The sequence below is a fragment of the Poromitra crassiceps genome (assembly GCF_964638095.1).
Source record: "Poromitra crassiceps genome assembly, chromosome: 11".
Taxonomy (NCBI): domain Eukaryota; kingdom Metazoa; phylum Chordata; class Actinopteri; order Beryciformes; family Melamphaidae; genus Poromitra; species Poromitra crassiceps.
Window position 1 is genome coordinate 23,844,715 of NC_139643.1, and position 22,900 is coordinate 23,867,614.

Sequence of the window (22,900 nt, forward strand, 5' to 3'; positions counted from 1 at the left end):
CTGTGTGGACTATCATGTGATTTTTCAAGTTTGTTTCACGACCAAAACCTTTACCACAGACTGAGCAAAGAAACTGTTTCTCACCTGTGTGGACTATCATGTGTTCCTTCATGTGTCCTTTTTTAACAAAACATTTATCACAGATTGAGTAATTAAATTGTTTCTCACCTGTGTGTATTATCATGTGTTTTCAAGCTTGTTTGATAACCAAAACATTTACCACAGATTGAGCAATTAAATTGTTTCTCACCTGTATGTTTTATCATGTGTTTTCAAGCTTGCTTTATAACCAAAACCTTTATGACAGATTGAGCAATTAAATTGCTCCTCTCCTGTGTGGACTATCATGTGATTTTTCAAGTTTGTTTCACGACCAAAACCTTTACCACAGACTGAGCAAAGAAACTGTTTCTCACCTGTGTGGACTATCATGTGTTTCTTCATGTGTCCTTTTTTACCAAAACATTGATCACAGATTGAGTAATTAAATTGTTTCTCACCTGTGTGTATTATCATGTGTTTTCAAGCTTGTTTTATAACCAAAACCTTTACCACAGATTGAGCAATTCAATTGTTTCTCACCTGTATGTTTTATCATGTGTTTTCAAGCTTGCTTTATAACCAAAACCTTTATGACAGATTGAGCAATTAAATTGCTCCTCTCCTGTGTGGACTATCATGTGATTTTTCAAGTTTGTTTCACGACCAAAACCTTTACCACAGACTGAGCAAAGAAACTGTTTCTCACCTGTGTGTATTATCATGTGTTTTCAAGCTTGTTTTATAACCAAAACCTTTACCACAGATGGAGCAAATCAATAGTTTCTCACCTGTGTGTTTATCATGTGTATCTTCAAGTGTGCGTCACAATCAAAACCTTTACCAGACTGAGCAGATAAATTGTTTCTCTCCTGTGTGGACTGTCATGTGTCTCTTCATGTCTCCTTTTTTACCAAAACCTTTACCACAGACTGAGCAATTACATTTTCTCTCTCCTTTGTGGATGATCATGTGTCTCTTCAAGTCTGCTTTATTACCTAATCCTTTGCCACAATCTGAGAAGCAGAAGTGTTTCTTCCCAAGAACTTCACTGTTTTTCTGTGAGTCTAAATCTGACTGAGGTTCACTTTCCATCCATGCTTCATCACTGTCTTCAGTCTCTGGTTGAGAAGAGTCTGAAGTCTTGCCAGCACTAGTTGGTTGTAAATGATTAGCTAGATCAAAGTTCCTGGCTGGTTCTGATACACAGTCCTCTCCATCAGCTTCTATTTTTGTCTGTTCAGTAGAGCTGCTGGCTAGAGGCTTTGCCTCTCTGTTGTCCTCAGTTTGGCTTTGATGAAGCTGTGGGGACTGATGTTTCTCTTCCCCATCTTCACTCTTCACAGGCACAGCGTAGAGAGTGAATGGGAACTTGGTGATATCCTCCTCCAGCCCTTGAAGGTGCTCTCCCTCCTGACTGGACGAGAGTCCCTCCTGTCCAACTTTAATGTGGGGGCTCTGGGTCCTCCTGAAGCTGCTCTCCCTCCTGAATGATCCAGAGCTCCTCCTGTTCCTCTTTAATATGTGGGAGCTCTGGGTCCTCCTGGCGCCTACTCCTCCCTACATCCTCCACAGGATGGAGAGGGAGTGCTGGGGGAGTAGTTTGGGCTTGTGGGGATGTAGTTGGGCGATGTGGGAGAGTAGGAGGGGGATGTTGGTGGCCCATACTGGGGCTCCACTCCACAGGATGGAGAGGTAGGGGAGTAAGAGGGAGTGCTGGGGGAGTAGTTTGGGCTCGTGGGAGCTCTGGGTCCTCCTGGCCCATACTGGGGATCCACTCCACAGGATGGAGAGGTAGGGGAGTAAGAGGGAGTGCTGGGGGAGTAGTTTGGGCTCGTGGGAGCTCTGGGTCCTCCTGGCCCATACTGGGGATCCACTCCACAGGATGGAGAGGTAGGGGAGTAAGAGGGAGTGCTGGGGGAGTAGTTTGGGCTCGTGGGAGCTCTGGGTCCTCCTGGCCCATACTGGGGCTCCACTCCACAGGATGGAGAGGTAGGGGAGTAAGTAGTGCTGGGGGAGTAGTTTGGGCTCGTGGGGATGTAGTTGGGCGATGTGGGAGAGTAGGAGGGGGATGTTGGGGAGTAGCTGGGGGAAGTCGGGGAGTAGGAAGGAGAGGTGGGCGAGTAGCTAGGAGATGTCTGCCTGTAGCTGGTCGATGTGGGGCTGTAGCTGGGCGAGGTGGGGCTGTAGCTGGGCGAGGTGGGGCTGTACCTGGGCGCGTTGGGGCTGTAGCTAGGCAAGGTGGGGCTGTAGCTGGGCAAGGTGGGGCTGTAGCTGGGCAAGGTGGTGCTGTAGCTGGGCAAGGTGGTGCTGTAGCTGGGCAAGGTGGTGCTGTAGCTGGGCAAGGTGGGGCTGTAGCTGGGCAAGGTGGTGCTGTAGCTGGGCAAGGTGGGGCTGTAGCTGGGCAAGGTGGGGCTGTAGCTGGGCAAGGTGGGGCTGTAGCTGGGCAAGGTGGTGCTGTAGCTGGGCAAGGTGGTGCTGTAGCTGGGCAAGGTGGTGCTGTAGCTGGGCAAGGTGGGGCTGTAGGATGGAGAGGTGGGCGAGTAGGACGGGAATGTGGGCGAGGTAGGGGAGTAGCTGGGCGAGTAGGAGGGGGAGGTGGGGCTGTAGTTGGGGCTGGTGGGGGAGTAAGACGGAGAGGTGGGAGAGGAGGAGGGTGACGTCGGGGAGTAGCCTGGGCTCTGGGGGATGTAGCTCGCATATTTCTCCCTGATCACCTGGAGGGACATACAAGGCATTAGATTAGGTCACACTAAAAAACAAAAAAAACATTTCATCTTATTGACAGTGCACTGTTGGCAACCAACTCACCATGAACCCTACTTCGCCCTCATTCGCAGCCTCGATATTCCTGCACAGGCGACGCACGATGGGTTTGAGGTGGTGCTGGGTATAACCCGCGTAGTGTTCTGTTGTAGACTGCAACAAGAGAGGACAGATCAAATCACTCATGTGTTGGTTGATTCTTTAAATCCTAATTTGCCTTTTATGAACTCATGTTTACTTGCTTCAGTCAACCTTCAACTCCATATGTAGCCCTATAAACCTCAGTCAACTCACCCATGAGCGGCGATCATGGAGCAGCTGGGCGAGGCAGAGAGAAGCAGCAGCTACCTCTGACGGCCGGAGATGCACCATGTCAGCATCTGGCAGCGTTAGCTCCATGAGGTAGTTGGCCAGCATGTTCGTCTCTGGGGAAGCCTAGACAGACACAAGACAGTCATAAACTACTAGCCTGGTAACCAGCCCAAATGAATCCTATGAATTGTGTGTGTGTGTGTGTGTGTGTAGGTGTTGTAACTATTTAGTAGACAAACTCACGTGTGCCGCCTTCGAGGCCCTCCTCAGGAACACAGGTGGCACAGGGCGTCCGATGTCGAAATTGAGCGTCCTCAATATCATCCGCTCCACCTGTCGAATGTGCGCCCCTGGGAACCTGTTGTCTGAGATGGAGACCAACTCCGCCACCTTCGGAATACGATATCTCTCCTCGTACTTTGAGGCGAGCAGGATTGAAGCGAGGCCGACAAGTTGCAGCTTGCCAGGAGACACTTGTTTGACCTGCAGCACATTGAATGAATGAATGAATGAATGAATGACTGAATGAATGAATGACTTTATTTGACAATATATAAATAACACGTGACAGAAGCACAGTCTGGGATACTGCCAAGGATAGACACAAAAAAGCTCAGAGCTTATTTCCATTGTGGTCCTTGTAGGGGGGTGGGGGAACGAAGTGTTCAAAACATGTATCGTACAGACATCGTAAAGATCACAACACATCACATACATCACAGACATAGCATAGTCACATAAAAACATGTAAAAGTGCCTTAAAACTGAATATCTAGGCTAATTATAGTCCCTTTTGAGCCATGTCTTTAGGCTGGACTTGAATCTATCAGCACTGTTCACTATTTTCAGGTCACTGGGCAGACTGTTCCATTAACACGTTCACTGCCATTGACGTATTAATACGTCAAAAATAATCCAACGGTTGACTGCCAGCGACGTATTAATACGACGTATTAATACGTAATAATAATATTATGACGGTGCTACGTGGATCAATGCCCCCCGCGTCTCCTATGGAGATATTGGAAGTATTGAATGTGTATAATCTATTTTACCGACCAGCTAGGTGGCGACGGTCCTCTCCCGACAGAGAGAAAGTCAACCAAAAGCAGCCGCCTCCCGCGGCTGCTTCCTCCATTCTCAAGGAAATGGCTTGGCGATTTTACAGTCAGAAACGAACGAGCCTCATTCTCATACTGTAGGCGGGGGCGCTTTCGCGCTGCTGCGGTGGGGGGTTCCAGAAATGGACTGGGTGGGCAGCATAAAGCCTAGAGTCGCACGGGGCTTCATCGGGGCTCTCAAACCCAAGAGACGAGTGAGACCTATCCACACTCGCTGCCAGGGAGGGAGGCTGCTCAAACTCGCTGCCAGGGAGGGAGGCTGCTCAAACTCGCAGCAGCAGCAGCAGCAGCAGAGCACTCACTTGTGACAAACGCAGGCTGAAAGCCACTAGACACGCCCACGGAGGGAGGAGTTGAAGGAGAGGGCGTTCGGAACTATATTGTTTGGATGTCTGATCTCTCACTGATGCCAAAAATAAATGGTTAAAGTGACTGTTCTGCCTGTTTGATTGAATTTCACAAAACTGCGATTATCTCAGCTTTCACTCTCAGACGCTAAAACCATGCTGTACTCAACGGCTAATATCTACATAACTACTAACTCTACAAACTAACTCTTTTAGACAGAGAAAGCACACATTCTATTAGTACTTTTGTGAACTTTGTGTTGACAAACTCCAAGCAGAAAAGAATCCTCGGCTCTTGTAAAATGAGCCAGAATCCTCAAAAAACGGCGTGGCAAAAGCTACCTACAGCAAAAAAAAAACGGCTGGCAGTCAATGTGTTAAGAAGAGTGTTAGCTAGTTCACAGAAACATAGTTCACAGAAAGCTAAACCAGAAACCTTTTAAAACAGTTTGTAGCCTACCTGTAAGAAACGGTCCACGATCGCAATTGTGAGAAACAAGGTCTCCTGGCGTAGCCCCAAGTAGTCGTGAGCCGAGATCAGGCAGTCAATGAGATGAGCTCGCATGTGTTCGCTGATCCTGTGGCCCTGCAGATAGTCAGCTCGCACAGCCTGCTGCTTCTGTGTGGAGACACAACAAATGGTCATATAAGATACACAGTCCACATCCAAAGAAAGAGAATAGCAGCTGAAAGATAAACTAATCTGGGTGGTATTAGATTATAAATAAACTAATCGTCCATCAATCCATCAATCAATCAATCAATCAAAAGCAAAGTAAGGAGCATGACTTACCTCAAGGAGGTGCATATAGGCATAGATATCGTTGACGTCTTCAGGGCTAAGCTCTGGAAAGTCCCGATCAATGTCCTCCTCCTCCTCCATCATGGACACATCAGGTGTCTCCTCTGTCTCGATGGGGAGCGGCTCTTCAGGTGCTTTCACCTCTGGCTTGACAGACCGTTTGGCTGCAGCTCCAGGCTTCTGAAGGAACAAAGTTCAATTGATTGTCACTCAGGCAGGCAAACTGTTTATTCTCCCCAATTGTACTGGCCAATTCCCCCTGCCGCCCCACCCCCTCTGCCGATCTGGGGAGAGCCGTAGACACACACAAGCCTCCTCCGAGTCATGTGCAGTTACCAGCCGCTTATTTTCACCTGACAGCGGGGGGCTTCACCGGCAGGACATGGCATGTGGGGAGGATCACGCTATTCCCACCAGTTCCCCTCAGCCCAGAACAGGCGCCCCCGATCAACCAGAGGAGGTGCTCGTGCAGCAACCGGGAAGTCAGGCATATTGTTAGCTAGTTCAACACAACGCATGTTGCTTCATAGCTTTACCTTTGCTTTAACTGCCCTGCGTGGGCAGTTGGTCCGCTCTCCCAGGACAGCTCTGCTGTGACCAGCTGATGTGGCTTTCCGCCTCTGTATGGGATTTTCCGCACCCCTAGGCTGTCAAAACAAAGAAGCAACAACACTGTAAGGAGGATGTGGCAGCTGTTCTCCACACATACCATATTATGGTATATCACACACACACACACACACACACACACACACACACACACACACACACACACACACACACACACACACACACACACACTCACACTACTGTACTGTATATAGAGACACTGCATGTCACAGTTTGAAAGCCACGCCCACCGTTGTGGAAACCTGTATCGTTTGTCAAAGGCAAAAGCTGCCTGTCGGGAGGAAATGTGAACAGATATGGACAATCTGACGAGGTTTATCCTGTTTTCAAGCAGACAAATCTATCAAAGTATCAAAATTATTGCAGTGGAAAGAAGAGAAGTTCGCACACTGCAAGGCTCCAAGTAGAGTATTTATTTCAGCACTGTGGAAGGAAAATGACGCTGGTGTATGGAGAGCTTTCCCCAGCGATGGGCGTGGCCTATTTCCTGCAGTGTCTGTGTGTGTGTGTGTGTGTGTGTGTGTGTGTTCTCTACCTGGCCTTTGCGAGCTTTTTTAGCAGGTTGGTCAGCACAGGAGTCATCCCCACGTCTCTTCGTGGCCTGCCTGGGGGGCCCAGAGGAGCTGATGGAGGGGACCACATACACAGCCCGTCTCTGATGAGGAAAAACAGCAGAATAGACAATGACAAACAACTCCACTCCCACTGGTGAAAGTGGGCCGGAACCGTCCGGTGCGGAGTTCCGTTGATCATTTCTGTGCCTGAACGCGGTTGGGGGGAGACATGCAGCTGCCTGTCAATCAAAATCCGATTGCTGCAGAGTGCACTAGCAATCATGATCCATAATTTCCAACAAGGAAACACATGGCTGACGTTATGTCGTTAGGGTAACATAAACAACAGCCTCTCTCATAAATTGCTTCTAAATTGTTCCGTGTTTTAGACCTGTCAGTAGGGCTGGGTTCAAAAAATCGATTCTCCGATTTTTAATCGATTTTTATTTTAATCCTCGATTATCGATTCATATGTCCAGAGATCGATTTTTTTTAATTCATTTTTTTTTTTTTAATAAACAGGCTAAAATATTATGCTGTGTGTGGTAGTTGAAACATAGTTTCAAGTTGACGTTTATTTATGTTTGTAGTTGAAACAAAAACATAAATACTGTAGGCTACATAAATGGAAATGTTTGATCATTAATATCTACTTTTAGAAATGATATAGACAGTTTTAACTTGACAACAAAAACATTGTAAATTGAACCCCCGCTCACTTCCTGTTGCAGCGTTTGCTATGGACATAAAAGAAAAAAAAACATTCAAGTGCAGGACTGACCATTCCGTGAAAACCGTCTATACAGCTGAGCAGCGAAAACAAAAGTAACGATGTCGAGTGAATATTTCTGCAGTTTGGCGAATGCTGAGAAAAAGGAAGTGCTGTGGGGTTGCGCTCTGGTGAAAACCGTCTATAGGCTGAAATCAAATCACTGTGCATAATTGTGAAAGTGTCTTTATTGACAGATGAAAATGCTGTTATTTACCCTTTGTCACCACCTGGTGAGTAAATATATGTGTAACTAAAACCATTAAAATTGACAACAGGTCTGCAACTTTTTTTCCCCATGTATCTACTTGGCTGGTTGGGAACCCCTGTGTTACATAACTGGACAGTCATGTAATGGGCTACATGCACAACTCCACTACTTCCTGAAATTAGTACAGCTTCTTTATTTCCTGTCATCACTATTGGATGAAGTGATTAATGTCAGGTGTGCTGCAGTCACAACAATGATCAGGCACACCTGATGAATCAGTTCATCCAATAGTGTAGGACAGGAAATAAAGAAGCTGTACTAATTTCAGGAAGTAAAGAAGTTGTGCATGTATTCAGGGTAGCTACAGCTCAAAAAACACGTTTGGTATCACTAACCAAATCAATATTGAAATTGATCGAATCGAATCGAATCGAAATTAATCGATTCGCAACCTTGCGAATCGGAATCAAATCGATTCTTGAAATTTGAACCAATACCCAGCTCTACCTGTCAGTGGTTTTTAATCCCTGCTGTGTATAAGCACGCAGCTTCTGAATGCCACTGCTGCAGCTCGGCTGTCAATACTAGTCTCGCTTGCCTCCGCCAACATAAACGGTTCCCCCAGGATTGCACTAGTGTTAAAGTTCCACTGGTTCTGCATTTCCAAAAAGGAAACACATCTGCTGACGTTATGTCAACATAAACAACAGTTATACGTTTCTTCTAAATTGCTTCTAAATTCTACAAAAGCCTGTCCCGTTCCCAGCATGATGTCAGATCCATGGACATTGCATGCAGCAGCGCATAGGGAGCACATGTTGACTGTGCAGCGTGCAGTGCAAACCTAAAGCGGACTTACCCTTAATTTGTGTGCCTCACTGCCTTCATGAAACCATGTAAGGCCTTTCACATGTCGTTTGAATGGTTATTAGTTTTCAGCAATGTTCATGCTCTTTCTAATTATGGAGATACTGACACTTCAGTTTTCAACATTTTAGCGTAGGGCAAAGGCGCGTCGGCTTAATTATTGGTTAATTGGCCATTGCTTTTACATGCCTCCACCCTACATGACAGGGAGAGAGAGAGAGAGAGAGAGAGAGAGAGAGAAAGAGAGAGCTTTTACACGTGGTTTCATGGCGCCTCCGATGCGTAAAAGTCCTTCATCGTTCATTCAAGAATGTTTTCAAGATGGCATTTTATTGTCTTGTCTGCCCAGTGCATGCATTTCTTCGGTGCTCAATACTGTGCTTTTTCCCTCTGTCTCCTGCATTATGAAAAGCTTTATAAATCCAAGCAGTAGGCTAATTCTCAGTAATTTACTTCGGTTACTGTAGGCTACATATTCACCTTCCAGACAGCTTCTAGAAAAAAAAATGCTTTTAAATGAGCTGTTTGATAAAACTTAATGCTGATTTGCAAAATGCAATTTAAAATGTGCATTTTTTAATCCATTTTCATATTCTTGCTTATTCATTTTCATATTATTTGTCCTTTGCATAATTCGTTTTCGCCTTTACTTTACCATTAGACAACTGTTTTACTTAAAGCACAATTGTGCCACACTGTATTCACCTTATGTAGCCACGCCCATTTGACCCGGTTCTGTGGCCGTCCTACGACTTCCGGCAAAAAAAAAGAGAAAAAAAAATGGCTGGCTGCTCCAATATAATCTAACTCTGAATTAACTAATACTTTAGCCAATTGTATGTAACATACCAAATAAAAGCAAACGGCAATGTCTAAGAATGCAATGCCATGTAACTGGCTCGTTAATTCTTGCATTCCAGGGAATTACGTTAACGTGTGCGGGTCTTATAGACGTAAGTGGCTCGAGCTGCGCTCGGAGGAGAGAAAACCTTCTGAAGCTTTCTTTGTTGGAGTCCAGGTATGTTTTACAAGAAAGTGCTCGTCATTGTCGACGATAACGTTATCTGACCTGGCTAACAGTGGATACTCCGCTTGCTTGCTGTGTACCGAGCTCAAAGTAGTAGGCTACGTTTTTGTTTTACACCCTGCACTGTCCGCTACAAAAACAACTCTCTTCTTCATGACGTTCTTTCATATTTTTCATATCAGGTAAGCTGTACCTGTAGGCTGCTAGTAACAGCCACATCGCTCGGTTAGTTAACAACCAAGTAACGTTAAATAATGTCATTATTGAGTTGAACTGATTGGAACGAGGACATCATTAAAATGCCCGACTTTGTAGTGCTCATTCATAATCAGGTAAGCTGCCTGTAGCTGTAGGCTGCTCAGCCACATCAACGACCAAGTAGCCTAACGTTACATAATGTCATTATTGAGTTGTGTGCATTATCAACATAACAATATATCTTTGCAAGTTACAGAATAATTATCTACGCTATCCCCAGTTATAAAGGAATGCACGATATGTATTGCTGGCCACTAAGCTTGGCCAATTGACAGCACCAGTGCTGTATGGGTCTGTAAGACGTATCCCAACCAACGTTAATTTCGATGCATAACATTGCTTATCACTAGGCGATAAGCTGTGGTAGTAAGCCGAGAACTGCATTTTAAAACTAAAATCTAACTGTGTGTCGCAGATGGGCACAGAGCAGTGCTGACAGCGGGCTTTTACACAGTTCTCAGTGTCCGTCAATGCTGGGCTCACGGCTTTTTGCCTACACGATGTGCGCGCAGCTCCAATGTTGACAGCTGTATAAGGGGTCTATAAAGTAGGCTACTAACTTGCACAATAAATAATTAAATAAATAATTTGCTATAGACTACATGATGTCAAAGATATGCGTGTTCAGGGACGCATGAAGCTGGGCGGGAGGAGAACAATGATGCGATGAAGGTTGGAGTAGTAGTACCGGCAAGAATTTCAATCCACTTTCACCCCTGTCCACTCCATTTCTACTTTTTACATTTCACCTACCATGGAGGAAGTCTTCCTCACAATAAACTCTTTCCACTTACATCCATAGTAGCCTCTATACACAGAGAGGCCATACATAAGTTAGTTTAGCCTAAGTCAATTAAAATCACAAAAAATAAAAGACATGAATGTAGCTAATATTACACTGATACTATTTTTATTCTTAGATTTGCATAAAACTATCTCTATTTAGATAGAGAGGTAACAAAATAGCCTAGTCATTCTTCTACATTGTGGTAACGTTTTGTAAATAAATGAATGGTGAAGTTTTAACAAGGCATCACAGTTTGCTGGGGACGCCATGGAACGCCCCAGGTTGAGAACCACTGCTGTATATTACACGATGTAGCTACATCATGCTATGCTAGCCTGTGACAGCTGTATATTACACATGTAGGCTACATCATGCTATGCTAGCCTGTGACAGTAAGAAAGAGTTTAGCTAACCTCTGCTAATGTTTTCATTGGAATATGTAAATATATCTGAGTCATATTGCTACTCACAGTCAGTTTGATCGGTGATGGGAAGGCGATGTCCATCTCGTCCATCCCTTCCTCCTCCAGGACCACCGAGACTGAGGCCCTCAGTGAGGGCTGGAACCTCCCGAAGTCTGGAAGTTATCAAAACAAAGCAGGGCTTAAGCAGAGGCTAGCTGAGCAGTATACCGTAAGTACATTATTACACAGTGACGTTTGCACCTAAATACATCCATGGTTTGCGCACGGCCATTTTATTTCCCCGATTCGTTTTTCGTTCGTTTTTTAATCAGTCATCCGAAAAAAATCGTCACACACAGAATCGTTGCAAACTGAGGCCGATGCGTTTTATCAATACGAGACAAATATTCGTCGTGTATCCACATTAACAACATGACTGACAGACAGCCAGGCAGCAGCGATGTGGACTGAAGCAGACGACACGTCAGGGATGGTAAACCGACAGGTGCTCCTCTCCTCCCCCTCCGTGCACACCTTCACCCGGCCGAGCAAGCGGGCGCTGTGGCACGGCTCCCCGGGGAGAGAGGGGGCAGCAAGCCGGCGCTGTGGCACGGCTCCCCGGGGAGAGAGGGGGCAGAGCGCGGCCAGTTAGGTGGAGACAGCCGATGCCTCTCCTCCGCTCACAGACTGGACTGTCGCTCGGCCGCTTCTCTCTGTCTCTCTGTTATTTTTAAACGTGCGACAATTTTCGGACGAAAAATACGGACTTGGTGTGCAAAATCCACGAAGTAACGTCAACAACTGATGTAGGATGCAAACTTACGTCGGGGCAGTTCAGGCGGCGGCGACAACATCCGTGGCGGGTGGTTGGCTCGATGTTTGGTTGTTGTTTCCATCTTGCAGAAACAGCTAGCTAGCTAACTAAAAAAGGCAAGTAGCAACTGCGACTTGTCTATTCGACTCCCTGGTGGTCATAGAGTGCATCAAGCGTCGGGCTCTAGACTTAACTCACACGGAAGCCAATCAGAGGCGGCGAAAATTCAAACGCACTTGACCCCGGGAAAATCCAGCAGGGTTGCCAGATGGGCGGGTTTTTCCGCCTAATTAGTGCATTGTGCGGGGGGGAATGAGCTAAGCCTTGGGCGGGTTTACACAAACTTTACAGGGCAACTTGTTCCCACAGATTTGCATTTGTTTCTGCGGTTGTGTGCGTTTTGGTAGTTTTTGAACTAGCGTTAGTTTTCAAAAGCCAAACCACTGAGCGAGAGGAAGCAGCTGATGGTCCTCTGAAGACTCCATCCTGTCCATACTGTTCAAGTTTAGACAGACAGACAGACTACTACCACACACACACACACACGCACGCACACAACCACCACCACCAGGTCGACAACTATCAATAGTGGTTGGTTGCTGTTTTTGAAGTCTGTTACAGTATGTTTTATTGTTTGTATGTTTAAAACTGTATTTTCCCATGTTTGTAGTTCTTGTAGCCTACTATGTGCTTTGGCAACACTGTAATTCACTATGGTCATGCCAATAAAGCCTCTTTGAATTGGAAATTGGGAGAGAGAGTGACAGAGAGAGCGCACAGGGGCGTAGATGTAGACAGTGCACCCCTGGGGTAGAACTGGGGCCCTTGAGAGCAGACTCTCCATCAACGTATTGGGCAGAGAACCCGGCCTTGCGAATGACTCAAATTGCCACCCCAGAAACACGCCTGTGTTCAAAGGCAAAAACCATTTCTGCGATGGTTTTATTTTTTGTAAAATAGTCAGTAGCAATCTATAACAAAATGATATGCTTATTCAACATAAAATCAACAATCATCAACATTAAACATGTTAAAGTCAGCAGTCATTTCAAAACCAGTGAAACAGCTGCTCTCAGGTGCTGCTTAATTTGACTGTTACCGGATGTCAGAGCGCTGTCCATGTTCTGATATCTTGCTCCATGACCTCTCTATTTTCCCCATAGAAGAGCATAAACTCATTCAACTGTAAAATCCAACACATGTTGGGGGAAAATATATATAGTCTATGCCACATGTATGTTAGTTACATTCTGATGCCATGACAAAGCACTTGCTTGTATTAGCAATTGTTTTTTTTTCTAAATTCTGAAACTCATGATTTAGAAAAACAAATAGTCACAATAATAGTCTGGAAACAAATATTGTCCCATACTTTTCCAGATCTGGAAAATACTAAAATCAAATTCCATACATTTCCATACTTGCATAGGAATCCTGTGATCTAGGTATACTATAGATGGTTTCAATTAATACAACATAAACATTCTAAATTGCCCCCAGCTTTACTTCCTGTTGCAGGGTTTGCTAGTACAATAACTGACAGGACATAAGCTAGGTTTCAAACGTTCCCTAGCAACACAATTCCAAGAAAACAATCTATAGGATTCAAATGTTGCACTTATTCAAAGTCATTTTCGATAAAAGCTCGATCTAAACTGCTAAAACATAGAGTGAGCACATCAATTCTAATAGTTTCTTTGCCCAAATTAAGAGAAGCAGCAATTCAGAAAAAATAGTTTTATTGTAGAATGGTTCATTCTACCCATACAAAAGCAACATCACATGATGTTAGCAGAGAGCATTGATTAATAGTTTAATAAGTGGCACATCACATTCACAACAGCATCTTTCATCTCTTTAAGAACTGCTTTGTGGCTTTTCAGGAAGTGTCAGGTTGGAGATTGTGCCCGCCCCCCACTGATACAGGAAGGACATCATTGGCTGACTGGTTGAGTGACAGGGCTGTGTCAGTGCTCCATTGGCTCAGCAGCTGCATCTGGGGCAGCGGGTTCGTCTACAGGCTGGGCAACCTGAGTCAATAAGCAAATAGAAAAGCATTGGCGTCACACAGGAGAAACAGAGGCCACAACCTCTCCATCAATCATGTTTATACTAGAGAATATTCTTTCATCCAAATGGCCTACATCAAACATTTTAATTCAAACACTGTCAAACATGGGGTAACATGGGGTGATTGGGAAGGAAGGGGGGAGTCTTGTAAAGAGAAATCTGTCCTTCTAAAGAGAAATAAATATTCCCAAACAAAATAAACAATCAATATAACCAACAGAGTGATGTCTAAAAAGATAAGCCCTCTAATACAGATAGGGGTGAAACGATTAGCATTTTAAACTGTGATAAAATTCCTGACGGTTAGCATTATGTTTCAAATGTTCATGATCATTAAAACCCGTACGCACCCTTCGGCACATTTGGCGAGGGCTTTGACACACAAGCATGTCAAGGCTTTTTAGCAACAGTTTCCCAGACGCAGTTGCGCAGCCTTGGTGAAGTGATTTCAGTGAGTGTATAAGTATTTGTGGGGTCTGAGTTTTCAATATAGTTTATACTGAAAATTCAGACCCCACAAATACATTGCTGCGATGATAGATACTGAGAACGTGATTATTTTGGTCACTATAATCGTGACATTAATACCGTTTCAACTCTTAAGTGGAGACTGATCCCATCTGTCTATACAACAGTAATTATTACATGGCCACATGGAAAACTGTTCCCTGTTCCCAACTGACATTAGCCCCCTCAGTACCTTCCTCTGTGGCCTCTCCTCCAGCCCCTCCAGGTAGGAAGCCACGTCATCGTCGTCATAAATGGTGAACTCCATGTCCTTCCCCACAATGCCGATGGAAACATTCTGAAAAATGGGAAATATACTGTACTATATATACTGTACATATACATTGTTTCATATATACATATTTAAAATAGACACTTTACACCGCAATTTTGTAAATGTTTAAATGTACCCGTGCCTTGTTTGTTTTAACTTGTACATACTTTTTTCTGTGTGAGTACTTTGAGAACAACGCAAACCGGATTCAAATTCCTTGTATGTGTACAGTACATACTTGGTCAATAAATACCCACTCCATGACGAGCTGGTGGAACACATGAGCACTTTAAAAGTGCTTCACTTTCAGTACAAGACTGATTCCACCCAGATGCACCACAGGAAGTCATTCAAACTCTTTAACTCCTCCCTCAGAGCGTCAGACACTCTGAGTCAAGTCAACAACAGTATAGCCTTGGACTCTCTCCACCCATCAAAAGAAAAAATAAATAAACTAAAATAAACTTTGGCTAATATATATCTGATTGTGCAATAACTGCCAACTACTGCAATAATAAAATAATCCACACTGTTACTGTTCCATTTTTACTGACTGGACCCAAATGCACCTTAATCTTTATTATTATTACTTACTATCACTCACACTGCTGTGTGCTGTATGTAATATAATATCGTGTGCCTCACATACCGCATTTCACTTTTTTTACTAAATGGTACTTGATAAGGATTGTAGGAGAAGGCACATATGTGTGACACTTCATTGTATATAGGCTACCTAACTTATATTTTATTGTTTTTATGGTATATTCCTATGCCTCTTATGTTTCGATGTTCATATTTTTCCACATCTGAGTGCGAGCAACTGTAGCATGACTCAATTTTCCTCTCGGGGATCAATAAAGTTATTCTGATTCTGATAAAGCCGATTCTGATACTTAGGAAGCGGCTGGACAGTAATATACTGTACTTATGAAGCGGCCTGTACAGTGGTTCATTTCAATTGACTGAGGAAGACTGCAACATCATGCGTGCCAAGGACATGCTTTCATATTTATCCCGTGGCCCCAGTGAGCATTCTGCTTTTTGTTTCATGGCCCTATCTTGAAGAGTGGTTACGATACACGTGACATCACGGTCAGGACAGCACAGTCACATGACATCACGGTCAGGACAGCACAGTCACATGACATCACGGTCAGGACAGCACAGTCACATGACATCACGGTCAGGACAGCACAGTCACGTGACATCACGGTCAGGACAGCACAGTCACGTGACATCACGGTCAGGACAGCACAGTCACATGACATCACGGTCAGGACAGCAGTCACGTGACATCACGGTCAGGACAGCACAGTCACGTGACATCACGGTCAGGACAGCACAGTCACGTGACATCACGGTCAGGACAGCACAGTCACGTGACATCACGGTCAGGACAGCACAGTCATTTGAGATGGTTTTGTGTCTCGCTCCGTCTTCTGATTTTGATGTGTTCGCTGCACTGCAATACTGCACTAAGTCAAATTCCTCGTTTGTCATCAGATGCCTCACTATGGCTATTAAAATGAATCTTGACCAACACAAACGTCTCCCATGTAAGCAGGATGTGGCTACACGGCCTGGACAAAGACAACATCTGCTGTGTATGTGGGCTTTGGCGTTTGGAGCTGCTGTACCTTGGTGGTGAGGTCCTGCTCAGAGGGGAGAGTTTCTCTGAGAGCCCGGAGGCCGTGCTGGACCAGCTCATTCAGGTTACCTGTAAAAAATAATAACAACAATAAATAAGCATAGCATGGCATGGGTGAAAAGACAATCCCAATACTTGGTTCTTAAGCGAGTCTTCTTACTTGTCAATCAGTAAGTTTTCCATTTTTACAGAACAATGTAATTGCGTTTAACGTGCTATTATGTTCCATTATTCTTTTTTTTGCCTCTGATCCTTGTATGTTTTGTAGTTGTTTGTTGTTGTTGTTGTGTTTTTGTGGTGTTATTTGCCTCTGTCTGTGAAACCTTTTTAAATTGTGCTGCCTATCTTGGGCAGGACTGCCTGGCAGAAGAGATATTGTATCTCTATGAGACCTTCCTGGTTAGATGCAGATAGAGGTACTGACATATCCCCGTCTTCTTTTGGGTTGATTTTTTTTTGCACCTCCATAACCACTTATCAAAAAAGGTTGTTTGGGTGAATATTCATACTTGAACTATGATAAATTAGTGCCTGTCTGATAAATAAGAACACTGATAACTTCCTAAATTTTTATAGTGGCCTGATACTGCCAACAGCTCAAGCACACAAAATTTGCCAGTAATTGTAGGTTAAAAAAAATCTGTTAACATTACAGTAAGTGACAAAAGAAAATAAATGCCATAAAAACATCCCCACAAATAAAAATATGAGTTTCTTCTTACAGTCCATGAACCTGTCCATGGATCTCTCCAGGTAGGTGCATGCCGACAGAGCGCACCGACGGACATGGCTTTGCAGTCGAAATAGTTGGCCGACGGGCAAGTCTAGAAGATGTGAGGTACCATGTCCTGGGTGAGGCAAGAGAAATTGATGTCAGCTATGATCACATTTTTATATTGCATAACAAATCCTAATAAGCCTTATTCTTCCACAATTACAGTACCTAAAAAGTAATTCTTTCAATGGTGAAAATAAAAATGAAATAAAACATTTAACCGTGTCCATGATAATACAAACTTACATCATAGCCAGCGATGAGCAGTCCAACACCATAGGGCCTCCTGCCATACCTTTGTGTTGGAATTTGGGTTTCTGAATATCTGGTCAAGGATCATTCACTGCTGACATCTAGGCTTAAGTTATATTTTTCAAAAGGTTCTTTGACTGAGCACAGCCACTAGAGCAGTTGCAGTTAAGTGCCTTGCTCAGGGGCACATTCACAATACAGTAGTTGTTGGGGGAGAGGAGAGCATTGCTTGTTCACAGCTCAGACACCGAGCAGGAAACCATCTTTTCACTCAAACCACAGAGGCCGATTCATCCAATAATTCACCATGGTCCATGGTGAATTGTCCATGGTCCATGGTGACCATGATCCATGGGCACATTTCTTTGCAAATAAGTGTATATTTAGACGTGTGTTTGAACCTCAAAATGAGTTAATTACTTGGCAAACTGGCTGGTAGAGTTGACAAACGCACAGGCTAAACTAAAATACACCTGCATTTAGATAAAAACACGATTTCAGACAGAAGCCCGTCTTTATTGTCACACGAACACACTACAACACATGCATGCGGCCACTACACACACTCATGCTGACGGTGGCCGGTGAAATATGTCCTCTGCATTTGACCCATCCAGGCTTGTCCTTTCCTCCAGGGGGCAGGCCAGGAGCAGTGGTCGCTTTTTCTTTCCAGCGCCCGGGGACCATCGTTGAACCAACTTCAGATGTTGTCGTCACTGGTCGGATGACGATCTTCTGCATGTTTTTAGTGGGGGGTTGTGTACGGAGGAACCCCCTGGGGGGTACGGGGAGAACATGCAAACTCCACACAGAAAGGCCCTTTCGACGAGATAGACCATCTGGGCAGTAGGCACTGAAGATATGGGGTCACACAACTCCAGCGCCCACAGCGTCCCAGGCGGGAATCGAACTCAGGACCTTCTAGCTGTGAGGCAACAGCGCTACCAACTGCGCCACCGTACCAGATGGTAGCTGGTGTTAATGTACCACACAGTCTATAAACCCTTTTAGAGCGGACGTCACAGGGGTAGTTGCGCACGCATCGCGGTATCCAAAACTCTCCGGAACTCAAGCCGAAACGAGAGAGATCCCCGGAATACAAGAAATAGACGTCTTGTGCCGTATGTGTATAGACGCTGGGACATTCCCACTCGGAATATGAGGATGTCCGGCACTGCAACTTTGGCGATGTATTGGATCCTAGACCCATCCTGACAGTGAGTATGGGTCAACCAGAATGGCTCAATCAAACCTCACCCCATTGGAAGAGTTAGCTTATTTGTGTAAGATAACCTGTCTGTTGCTGGCGAAGCTTTAAAATACGTGGAGGAGGCGTCCGGATCTTCCATATTTCTATGACAGCTGAACCGCTAGGTGTAACTTTCTGCAACCAGTTTGGCTCCGCCCACAAAATACGTAATCGCCGTTTACAAACAGTAAAAAGGGTGTATACAATAATAGTTATGAGATGACACTTCCTCTATTACAGAAATTCAAGTTGACAATTGAGAGGATACTGCTGCCGATGAGTGTGATGAGATGGGACACGGGGAGGGGCCTGTCGAAGACAAACCTTGAGTCCAAGCACTCCTGACGCATGACGTTACTGTGGGGAGGGAGGCAGATGGGAGAGAGGGGGTTGGAATATAAGAATATACTATAATCAATTTATCTTTCTGAACATATAGCTTCACTGAAAATAAAGCTGGCCTGCGCCATCAAGGAGGAGGGTGTAGCTGTGACCTACCAGAGCAGTCTGGCATCAGCGGTCAGTCCGGCTATGGAGATATGTGGTCGTCGACATGGAGGACCTTCTTCTGGTGGGCGGCCAGTTCAGACTGGGCTCTCTTGTAGAGAGAAGGAAACATGACACATCAAGCATGAGTTACCGTAAATTTCGGACTATAAGCCGCGGCTTTTTCCCCGTTTTTTGGCCCCTGCGGCTTATATAACGGTGCGGCTTATCTATGGATTTTTTCAGCAAAAATAAAAATAAAAAACTGAATTCTCTCTTCTTTAGCACTCTTTCTAACTATAAATCCACTTCTGTTTTAATTTCCTCTCTTGCCCTCTTTTCACCACACCGCGGACACTGTGTGCACTGTAAAAAAAAACACAGGTGGTGTTGTGTTATTTTGTTGAAATGTTAATAAATGGGAGCTTCCTCAAACAGCCATCTCTTTCCCGACAATCCCCTCTGTGCACGAACCCTTACATATGGTAATTAAACATTAAAACACAATAAAAAAAAAAAAAAAAAAAAAAAAAAAACATTAAAACACCTGCGGCTTATAGTCCGGTGCGGCTTATATATGTAACAAACAGGCAATTTTGCTGCTGCGGCTTATACTCCGGTGCGGCTTATAGTGCGGAAATTACGGTATCTTCTATCTCCTTAAGTGTTGTCCAGTAACTGATACTCCCACTTCTTGTGTCCTCCGATTAGTGTGTTACTGTTAATGTATTGAATAGCTCTAGGTAGCCATAATGGCATCTGGTCAAGGACTACAGATGACAATGTGCCTTTTAAGCCAACTCTGAAACACTGAAATAGAATGGAACAGCACATCCACCAGAGAGTTAAATACGAATATTTGGTTAACCCAAATTTAATTTACAGTGTTTATGCTCCCATTTCAACCGGACCAAATTCCCAAGTGTTTGATTCCCTCAATGTACATGTCGCAGCAGGCTTATAGATAACAAACAGGTAAATAGTACTGTAAAATAGTACTGTATATGGGTACACTTTCATGAAACCACACAACTTTTTATGGCAATGTGCCAAGGCAGGAGATGAACCAAACAGCACCAGAGTATTATTGATGGACAAGTTGGTGTATTGTACCTTGAGTGCAACCAGGACTGCATGGGTTGTGGACTTGAGTCTGACTGTTGCAGACCCTTGCTTCACTGCCTCCATTGCATACTCAATCTGGTGAATATGGCCCTGGAACACAAATGTACGCTTTCCTTAATCTGATACGCTGTGGCATGTCAGTGAAACAGTGACATCTTTGCATAATGCTTAGTTTACATAGATGAAAGACAGAAGGCACGGCAAAATGTGACTTGACATTAAGAAGGTATTTCAATCATTGCAACACACCAGTACTGAGCAGCTTAGCTTACATAATTGTAATTACAAAATTAGACTCTGCTGGCACAGAGGCATTTCTATTATAACTCAAAATTCTACACTCAATAAACCATGGGATCACTTTTTTTCTTTTAAAGGTCTTTTAAAGATCTTGTGTAATACAAGCTGTCCTTGCCTCTTTGATTATAAAGGACTTGTGTGTCCTTTATAAACATCATCGGACAACTTCAATGCATAAGGCTGGTAGCAGAGCAACCATAGGAGAGCAACCACTGAGCTGGAGAGCAACATGTTTACATCTCACCATCTGAAATGATCCTAGTGTCCACATGGGGTCGCTGTTGGCATTGAAATGGACACTTGTCCTCCTCAGATGGACACATTTGTTTACCTCTTCCAACACTGGCAACAGTACTGCGCATGCCTCATTGTCGCCTTACTATATAACAAATAATCACATGTTCTAGTCTAGAACAATATGGTCGAAATATATATAGCGGTATCCCAGTTGTGCTGCGTTGGTGGGGGTTTGTGCTCTTCACTAACTAGTAGCAAATGGTTTAACAGTGCACCGAGAGGGTGGCATCTGCATCCGGAATACACTGAGGTTGCCTTCAAATCTCCTCGTAGGCTCATATTTTCCGGGTTACTCAAAAGTACCGGGTTACTCAGGTACTTTTGGGCATTGACTCTGTAGTGTATATCTTAGGCAAATGTTGTTGTTACTTAATACTTTTATGTGACCTTGTAAAGAAATGCAGAGCAGGTCTTGGACCTCTAAAAGGCAAGCAGTCAAACTAGAATGGTTAATCAAAAATAATATTTTATTCACAATCATTGATATCACAATTTCGACTGATATAAAGAGAGGCAAGCAGACTATCCCAATGTGTTCTCTGTGCAACAGTGATATAGGGTTACATAACCACAGTGGGCCAAGACGGCAGACCCACACCTCAAATTGCAACACAACAGGAAAACATGAACATACATAGACATAGCACACAACATCAATACATTTACATGAATAAATGGCCAGCCCACTCCCCAAGCCATAGCAGTCATGCTCACCAGACTACAGCAGAATAGGGGCCCCACTCTGCAGCTGCCAGTCCCCAGGACCCACCGCTAAGACAACCGGCGCTGGGAAGAACCACAACCCATTAACCCACCGACACAATACAGCAAATAATTATGACAGTCATCATAAAACATCCATACCAAAATACAAACAATAAAATAAACAACAAAATACAAACAGTAAAATACCTGTGCAGCACCGCCACTTGCATACACCGCTTCCTGAAGCCTGTCCAGCCAATACCTCCTCCCTGGAAATAGTTTCCCCATTAAACCCACATTCAGACGCTTCACTGATTTTTAAGGAAATTATCACATGCACAGATTCACTATACTCACACAGCAACAAACATGCGAGCCCCGGGTATTAGTGTCTTGCCTCTGGTTCACGAGAGTAGTTGGGAGAGACAGGTGAAACTTTCTGACAGCTCCTCACAGCAAAGTCTGTTTGTTGTGTCTTCTTCAGTAGCGTGTTCTATCACTCCATCTCGCTAGAGGGCACTGTTTACCTAGTCTGGGCACCTTCCACCCCGCTTTTTGTCATGGGGGCGTAAACCCCGGACCCAGAATTAACACCGGATGGCAATGCGCCTAACAACGTCTTTGTTGCCGTTAGCTTGACGCGGTGATGTTACCTAAACTAGAGTCTGATCAAAACAAAGCTAGCGTAACATAAAACAAAACGTTTATGCAATATGGCATCTCCGCCACCACCGCCTGACACACCGGTCAAAACGGTGAAAGAGGATTCTGATACTTGGGTCAAATTGTCAAGTTAACGTGAAAGTTGACGAGCTAGAAACGCTGCCATCCGGTCTAGGGCGGGCTCTAGGCGGGAACCAGTAGGGTGACAAAATCAATTGTGGGCGGGAGCCAGGCTCTTTCTCGCCGAGAAGAGCCTGGTGACGCGAGGTTACTGTTTACCTGACTGTGTAGTACTGCATGATATGTTGTAAAAAGAGAGATGTGGTTCACTGCACACTGTGCAAAACAACGCCCGAGCCACGGTATTAGCGTGTCTTGGTTCTTGACCAGCGCATAAAATGTTTGCCAGTGCCCGCGCTCGTGCACGTCCAAAATGTTTGCTCGTGCCGCCGCCGGAAATATATCTGCGGGAAGACCGGGTCCTCCAATCTATGGCCGACAGGCAACCTGACTTGCGTTCTTCAGTTCCACCTGGCCACATTTACATCAGTTGATTGACATTGCTTCGATTATCTCTGTTATATTAAACATAGGCAACTGTACTGTTCATGAAAAATCCTCCTCCCTCCAGTCATATTTACCTGTTCGTGTGGTCGCAACTCATAATTACGATATCTTTGACAGAGTAAAATGCAGCACCAGAGAGCGTGGATTTAGGTTCGCTTCAAGAGCCTAAACGTTCTCCGATGCTAAAAATGTTTAAGTGTCAATCATCAGTGACGTTGATGTGAAACGAACAAAACAAACTCACTTTTCAGAACGTCGGAGTGGCAGCATG

The 22,900-nt window shown here is 44.5% G+C and overlaps 1 pseudogene across 1 annotated transcript; it reads right to left on the reverse strand.

Moving 5' to 3' along the window:
- Positions 1-13,589: 13,589 nt before the first annotated feature.
- On the reverse strand, positions 13,590-21,687 carry LOC310784908 (proteasome subunit alpha type-1-like; annotated as a pseudogene). Its single transcript, XR_014554077.1, has 10 exons — positions 21,607-21,687; positions 21,409-21,465; positions 20,086-20,187; positions 18,985-19,084; positions 18,755-18,843; positions 17,232-17,302; positions 16,933-17,058; positions 16,200-16,279; positions 14,479-14,583; positions 13,590-13,738 (listed from the first exon to the last, which is right to left on the reverse strand). The product of XR_014554077.1 is annotated as a proteasome subunit alpha type-1-like (transcript).
- Positions 21,688-22,900: the final 1,213 nt, after the last annotated feature.